This window comes from Leptonychotes weddellii, chromosome 7, assembly GCF_054177405.1.
Source record: "Leptonychotes weddellii isolate Sample4059 chromosome 7, ASM5417740v2, whole genome shotgun sequence".
NCBI classification, from domain to species: domain Eukaryota; kingdom Metazoa; phylum Chordata; class Mammalia; order Carnivora; family Phocidae; genus Leptonychotes; species Leptonychotes weddellii.
In genome coordinates this window covers 92,270,876-92,279,565 of record NC_138375.1, presented here as the reverse complement: position 1 = coordinate 92,279,565, position 8,690 = coordinate 92,270,876, and positions in this window count along the sequence as shown.

The following is an 8,690-nucleotide window of genomic DNA, read 5'->3' as shown; positions in this document are numbered from 1 at the left end:
AGGAAAAAAAGTATCTCTATGTACTAAAAACACACTGGGTTGTAAAACCTAGAAGAGTATGCTTTCTTTTCTTTTAAAGGATTTTATTATGTTTTGCAATATACTTATATATGATGAGCATGGTTTTGGAAAGCAAAATACCCCACCAGGACCAAACTAGGCCAATTGCTTAGAGAATAATGCAAATGCATATAAGATTCAACTTCCTATACTTTTCTTGGCAGAACAATCATTACTATCCCAAGGACACTGGTGATTTCTTTAAAATATGCTTACCCTGGCTACTTCAGAGTATGTGTGCCCAAACAAATAAAATGTTCATGTCTAGGGCTTTATTTGTCCTTTCTCTCATATTTTTCAGGAAAAGTCCTTATTGGTATATAGTCTCATCAGATCCTAAAAAATAGCTAACTCAACTTGGATGGACAATTCAGAAGAATCAGAATTGAAAGTAAGATCCTTACTTGTATAATGACTTGTGTGGCAGAAGAACTTCACTGAGAAATTACTCTGGGGTGTCTTTGCTCAGCAATAGGCTTGAGAAGAAAGTAAGTGAGTGGCATTAGGCCCGCCCCTTCTAAAGACAGTAAGGACTTCCCTTTCTCCAGAGCAGAAGTACAAAGCCTTTGGATTTAGTCTACAATGTATTAAATTCTACATCTTCAAAGATGTAGAACTAGATCATCTGAGAGGGGAGAGAGATTAAAGGAGCAGGTGAGGAAGGGTAGAGAGGCAATCAGTTTGGAAGAGTTAGAGATGGATGCCTCTTCCACACAGCATTTCCAAGATGGCAAGACCTCCAATGAAGAGCCTATGTAGAGACACATGCTGAACACCATGCACCCTGGTCTTGTGGTCCTCAATCAAGACAGCTTGGCCAGACCACAGCTGTCAGGGACTTTATGGAGACTATTAGGAGCCTTCCAATATGAGAGGCTTTCAACAGGATCCTCTGCAAAGTGGGAAAAGTAGGTCCACCGGCTTGGATTATCAAGCTGGAGTTTTTATACTTCACTGATGCCAGCACTTTGGCTCTTGTCATATCTTTCCTAACCAGTAAGATATCTTAAATACAACCAATATTGCTCATTAAAAATTATTTCTAATATCTCTTCTAGTACCATGCCTGTTTCAAGATGTTGATTCAGATTAACTTACACCTACACCACACTCCTCAAACCTAAGTATCTCCAAGTAAAGTACCATAAATTCAATATAACATTGTGGCTTCAAGAGAGTGGGTGTCAATCACAGCAGCATCTCCTATCTTCAAGTAGACACCACAGTTTTGGACAGGGATCATCAATGGACTGACAACCAGAGGCCTTTCCCCCAAATTTCTTGGATTTCTTAAATCCCTACATTTTATTATCCCCTGGATTTTGCAAGCCCCAGGGAAGGGGGACAGGCTACTCAGAAATTACATTTGTATTTCTTGATCCAACTACTTATGTGTCCAAGCTAAAATTAATTTGATTTTTTTTTTAAAGTGATGTGCCATTTCTTGTGCTCAAGTGTTAGGACCCAAATTCACATCTATGATATTGGTTTAATGTCTGTCTCCCTCACTACACTGTAAACTTCTTAAAGGCTGGGATGAAATCAGTTTTGTTCACCACTATATTCCACACCACATTATATATGCTCAGTAAATATTTATGGAAAGATGGGGACAGGGAAGGAAGTAGAATAAGGGAAAGGTGGGGAAGAGAATAGGTGGAATAGTGTTAAAATAGAACTGCCATAACCAAGCCCTCCCCCTCTAGTGTGCCTCATTGTCCACTCTGAGGACTTCAACTTCAGGGCTCCATGCTGTCTTCCTCCAATATGTCACAGGCCCAGTGACATCTCTAAGACTAGACAAGACGCCAGAATGGAGTAACTTCACAATAGTCCTGTCTTCTCAAGCTAAAATAAATTTCTATGTTTAAAAATACTCAGAAGGACAAATAGTGTGCTAAACCGTAAATCAAGAGCTGACAGCCACAGGTGCCAGGCTAAGGAAGGAATCCACGCTCCGTATCAAATATCCAGGCTAGGAGGCGGCTGCGAGGTCTCCTAGAGCAGCACTGTCCCTTACAGATGAGAAGAACTGAGGTTCAGGGAGGCTGGTGAGTCTCTACTGGTGCAGCCAGGATGACAACTGATGGTTTTTAACACATCATCTCATTCTTTGAACTAGTCCATGCTCTTCTCACCATATGAAGTTCTTGGAATAGGTTTCTTCAGAAGAATGGCAGAAAGGAAAAGGTTAGAAGATAGAAGTTTCAAACATCCAGGGTAGCAAATACAATGGAATGTAAAAACTGATGGAAGGACATATGGCAGAGTGGTGGGCCTGAAATCTCTGCTTCGTAACATCTAATGCTCAATAAAATATAGCGAAATCACAGATAGATGATGAAGAGATAAATACTTTGAGTATCTCAGGCTGCCAGAAGCTAAGAGCATATTCTGCTGAAGTCTGGAACAAGAGTCTAGGAAGTTAAGTGAGCTTGGAAGCCACTAGTGTTTAGTCTATGGGGTGTTGATAGTGGGGGAGGCTCTGGGTGAGTACAGTGAGAGGGTATATGGAAATTCTGCATATTTCCCACTTCATTGTGCAGGGAACCTAAAACTTCTCTAAAAAATAAAGTCTACTGTTTTTTGAAAAAAGAGAAATCATGAAGAAAAAAAAAACTCAGTAGATGATTTAAACAGCAGATTAAACATAGATGAAGAGAGAATTAACCAAAATGAAATTACATACAATATAGCATAGAAACCAAAAATACACATACATATACTTCACATGTAGAAATAAAGTTCAAATTTACAGAGGGTATGATGAGAAAGACCAACATATGTTTACTTGGAGTTTCACAAGGAACAGAGGAGATTATGAGAAAGAATAAAGGGGAAGCAACATTTGAAGAGACTGTGGGAAGAATATTCTATGCATTCTCAAATCAAGAAGCACCATGAATCCCAAACAGGATAAATAAATGTAAAGACACGCCTAAACACATCATAGTAAAATAGGGGGAAAATACCTGGGTTAGAGAGACTATCTTAAGAGCAAGTAGGAACAAAAGAAATTATCTACAAAGAAGAGGCAAGTGGATCATAACTGACTTTTCAACACCAGCAGTGGACTAATTTCTTCAATGTGCTGAGAGAAGATAAGGAAAAGTGAACCTAGAACTTCAGGCTCCAAAAAACTGCCAATGAGGAATAAAGGTGAAATAAAAATATTTTCAGAAGAACAAAACCTCAAATTCTCCATAAACAGTTTCTTAAGTATGTACTTCAAGAAAAAGGAAAATTTTCCAGAAGGCAATCGAGATAAAAGAAGAAATGCTGATTAAAAATAAAGCATATGATAATGATAAAGGCAACTCTAAACAAACATTGACAAATTAAAACAATATTGACAATACTGTGTAATTTGTAGTCTAAAGAAGATGAAGCTAAAATATCAGTAGAAGCCAAAATGGCTTGAATTCAGAAAGTAAGAATTGTGACTTTCAAAATTTTAAAGTTCTTGTATTTTTGAAAGAAGAAAAGTATGTTCAGTAAATACAGGTTACTTTATTAAAATTTCAAGTGTAAATATAAAATTATAGAGGCTCACCAAAGCCAGAGTTGCTCTTTAAAAGCCTCGAGGAAGAAATTATCAAAAAGTAAAAATAAAAACAATATTGGGAATGAAACCAGATATAACTCCAGATAAGGAAAAAATTTAAGACAGTAAGAATAATAACACTTTTATTAAAATAAATTTGAAAACAAACAAAATGAAAAACTATAGAAAAATATCTTGCCAAAATAGAAAACCTTGATAGTCCTGTCCTCTAACACTAACGAAATCAAATCAGTAATGAAAATCTTACCCCAAAGAAAAGATTAGACACATACGATATTTTCAAATATTCCAGAATCAGAGCTTTCCAACTTTACACAAAACTTTCCATAGAGTGGGGGATGGGGAATGGAAATAGTCATCAAGCTTTTCTAAAAAGCTAGTATAATCTTAATACAAAATTTAGATAAGTCTGGTTAAAGGCAGGAAAACTACAGATCAATAGCATTTACAAATATAGATGCAAAAATCCTGAACAAAATATTAAGCAAATCCAGAGTGAATAATAAAAATAACCTACATTTGCCAAATTGGTTTTTCCTAGAAATACAAAAGTATTTTAACACGAGAAAATTTACCACATTAACTCTACAAGCATCACAATAGATACAGAAAAGTATTTGATAAAAAATACTATATTTATTCTCACTAAACACTTCTAAGCAAACTTGGCATAGAAAATAAATTCTTTAATAAATGATAACTACTAAAAAGTCTGCAGCAAACATCATACTCGACAATGAACAGTTCCCTTATAGAGGTATCTTCCTAATAATCAGGAACAAGACAAAATAATACCCCTAAATATTTCTGATTCCTTTGTAATCAGGAATAAGAAATAGGTGTCTGCCATTTCCCTCCTTCTCTTTTATACTGTGCTGACTTATGTAGGAAGATGAGATAAATATAAAGTATAAGAACTGGACAGGAAGAAACAAAACTGTCATTATTTGCCAATGTTATGATCTCCTACATGGGAAAAACTACACTAATTTTTAGAAGTAATAGAGAGTTCTGCAAATTATTTACTTTCAAATCAAAGAAATAGGAATTAAAATAAGATACAATTTATTTTAACCCATAAAACTTAAAAAGGTTTAAAGATCTTTAAAGAACTTAAAAAAAAAAGATCGCTATTCAAAGTTGGGCGTGGGAAACGCTCTCCCTGCCACATGAGTTCGCCTAGCCTCCCAGGAGGCTAGTCTGGCTTTCTGCACTCTCCCACTCTGCCAAGCCCATTCCAAACGTGTACTGCAGATATTGCTTATAACCCATGACTCTTCCCAGCTGAGCTTGAACTAGAGCTTCGGGATCTTACTCATTACAACCCTCAAGATAGTCATAACCAATTGATCAGAATTAATATGTAAGATTAAACAAACATCCTGGAATAGAAATACAAAGATAATACTGTCTTAGCCAAAATTCTCTAGTAGAACTCAAAGCTAAAGCTTTTGTGCTAATGCTTTGTCGGAGGCGCAATCTTAGTAAAGCATTAATGAAGGAAAAAGGGAAGTGAGTCAGGGAAGGTGGGTCAGCAAATACATTGTGGTGTGTTATCAAGCAATACAGCTGCTTGATCAGACAAAACCTCTCCAAAGAAGGGACATGTAACACTGCTCCTCAGAACAATCCATTAAGTGGAGGAAGGATGAACAACTTTTCTGCTCGTCCCTTCCTCTCTTCCTCTCACTGGTCAGAGTCCACTCCACAGGGCATTAGCCCTCACCCCTTTCTAGACTTTGTTACCTGACCTCTCCAGACAGCCCCTGGGAGTACAGTGGCCTCAGCTGGAGGCCAGGAGCAGCATCCCTCCTTCCCGGTGGCAGGAACAATGGTGACCATGAGACTTGCCAGGCGGTTCCATCAGGGAAGCAAGGCAACCAGGGCCAAAAAGATTCAGGTGGTGCATAAACTAGGTTTGATACAAGTATGATCCCATTTTTGCAAAAATGTTTAAAGTCTGGAAAATATATTTACATGTATACATTTGCATAGGAAAGTCTGGAGGAATATGCACAAACACATTTATAGAGGTTGCAGCTAAGTGATTTTTTTTCTTTCTTGCTTATCTATATTTTTTAGATTTGCTAAAATAAACTTATTTTCTGTATAAAATGAAGAAGGGGAGATGAATCCTTTAAATTGTAAAGTATAGTATCTAATAAGTCACAACAAAATTTAAAAGATGATACTCATTAACAAAATTTAAAATTAAAAATGACCTTTAAGGAATTTTCATAATATGCCCAAATATGTATTCAATAATGAATATCAAATAGAAAAATGGACAAATGGAATAAATAGGAAATCCATTAAAAAAGTATGTATGTGTATGAAAAAACTATTACAATAAGAACCACAAAAGACCATTTTTTAACCCATCAAACTGACAAATATATTTAAATGATAATACCCAGTTTGGCAAGGGTATAGGAAAAAACTTTTCATGCATTGATTGTAGGCACATAAACTTTATATTCTCTGGAGAACAATTTAGAATATATAGTGCTATGGACTAAATTGTGTGTTTCCACTCCCCCCCACAAAAATCTGTATTTTGAAGCCCTCACCCTCAATAAGGCTGCATTTGGAGATAGAGTCTTCAAGCAGGTAATTAAGGTTAAATGAGGACATAAGGATGGGACCCTAAGCCAATGGGATTAGTGTCCTTATAAGAAGAAGAAGAAAGAACTGAACTCAGTCTATCTCCGTGTGCACAGAGAAAGGGCCATGTGAGGACACAGCAAGATGGCAGCCATCTGCAAACTAGGAAGAGACACCTCACCAGAAACCGACTACCTGCCGCCACCTTGATCTTTACTAGTTAAGCTGAGAAGGTCGAGAAATGTGAAATGAGTTTCTTAATGTTACATAGCTAATAGCTATTATATGTAGGACCAAGAGCTATTTATGCATAAAGAAATAAGGTCCTCATAAAGAATGGGGGAGTCAAGACATATATGGCAAGTCAAAGAGACTGAGCAGGCAGTGACAAGGATGTTAAAGAATAGCTAACACTAGAGAAGTTGTGAAATAATAAATTCCCGTTGTTGAAACCTGCAGTATTCATGTACGACTTTGGGCAAGTTCCTAATTGCTTAATTTCTCAGCTTCTCCATCTATACAGAGGGAATGATACTATCTACCTCACAGGACTGCTTTGAAGATTAAGTCGAATAATGAAGTCCTTATAATTAAGGGTTACTCTAAGTGGAAGCCGCAGGGTGGGTACTTTGGACTCAGACAGCCAAAGGATTTCAGACAGGGTCCAACCTGCTCAGTTGTGTGACCTTGGGCAAGTCATTCTACCTCTCCCACCTTCAGTTTCGCATCTTTAAAATGAGAGCTCTGACTAGCTGAGCTCAAAGGATCCTTACAGGAGGATCAAACTTGTAGGAGGAAAATCTGCATCACATTAATAATGGGAGGTATTGTGGCTTTAAGCCGTATAAAAAGAGAAGGTAATAAACTGCATACTGATGCCTCGCTCCTCTGGAGGTAAGTAGTCATTGCCAGCCTTCTGTGTTAGAGGAGATTCTCACATTAAACAATGCCATTGCCCACATGATAGTTTTCATAAACACTGGTTCCAAACATACATCATGACAAGAGCTACTAAGCATTTGGCACTGCTCTTAAATTAATTTTTATTTTAATTAAACCCAATAGCAACCTCATTCACTTGAAAAATATTAACACTTACATGGGAGACACTTCCTTTATCTCACTCTCAGGCCTTGCTTGGTGCCCCTTCTCTTCTGGCAGACCCCTCTAGACTACTCCAAGACCCTCAATTTAAGAACCACTCGGAGGGCAAAACCACTAACAAAGAGGATGTCTTCTCAAGGCTTTACCAGGAAAGTGAAGGAGAAAGATCTTTTCTTTTCTTTTTTTTTTCTTTTTAAATTTTATTTATTTATTTGACAGAGAGAGAGACAGTGAGAGAGGGAACACAAGCAGGGGGAGTGGAGAGGGAGAAGCGGGCTTCCCGCTGAGCAGGGAGCCCGATGTGGGGCTCGATCCCAGGACCCCGGGATCATGACCTGAGCCGAAGGCAGACGCTTATTGACTGAGCCACCCAGGCGCCCTGAGAAAGATCTTTTCTTTCAGCATCTGTCTACAGTTTGACACTGAGCCAAAAGGTACCGCGTGCTTGTAGCCTCTGGGAAGACTTCTCCTGGTTGGAGTGTCAGGCGGCGCTTAGACACCTGTGTAGCCCCTGGGCATCCGTGGGGACTGCCTTTGAGGTGAGTAATCCACCCTGGGTCCAAGAGGCATTGCCCTCCTAGAGCCAGAGCATGAAAAGGTGACAGACTGAATGGCTTCCTCCTTGGATAATCTTCACCATCAAAGAGAGACATTGCCTTTGATTCCATGAAAGGCTCATCCCTTGAACTAAAATCATATTGTTCATTGTGATTTTGTAACAGAAAACACTGGAACCTGTGCTTGAAATGTGCAGTTTCTTAGTCTCCATTTCCTCACCTAAAAAAAGAATGAAAATAATGCCAAATTCATGAGTTGTTGTTAATAAGATAATTAAAAAGCTCTCGATAAACTCCAAAGTGCTTTGGAAATGTCAATTATTATTACTAGTAGTATTATGTAATTTTTCAAGTTAAAAAATACTTGTTCCTCTCTCTCAATGGAAATCTGGCAACCCAGATAGAAAGTCTTTTAACAGCATACAAAAATGACCAATTTAATCCCTAGCAAAACCCATGCCCAGCCGTCAGCCTGTCAAAGGTACCTTCTGTGCATAAGAATGATCTATAGAAGCCCAAAGGTTGATTATAAAATCTCAAGTGTCTGCTTGCCTCGAGCCATTTTAGATGAGCTATTCAGAACGCATCCAAGTAATCAGTTTGCTCTGATAGACAGGAATAACAAGGAGGAGGGCTTGATTTCCCCTGCTGAAGACGAGGCACATCCATTGTTGTCTACCTTTCCATAGATCACACAGGCAGCTCTTTGTTCTTAACAATATGGCTTGAGGCTTAAAATTTGTGTTCAAATGTCTATGCTAGGGAAGACCATGTTAGTTATTTTACAAAGAACTCCAAAA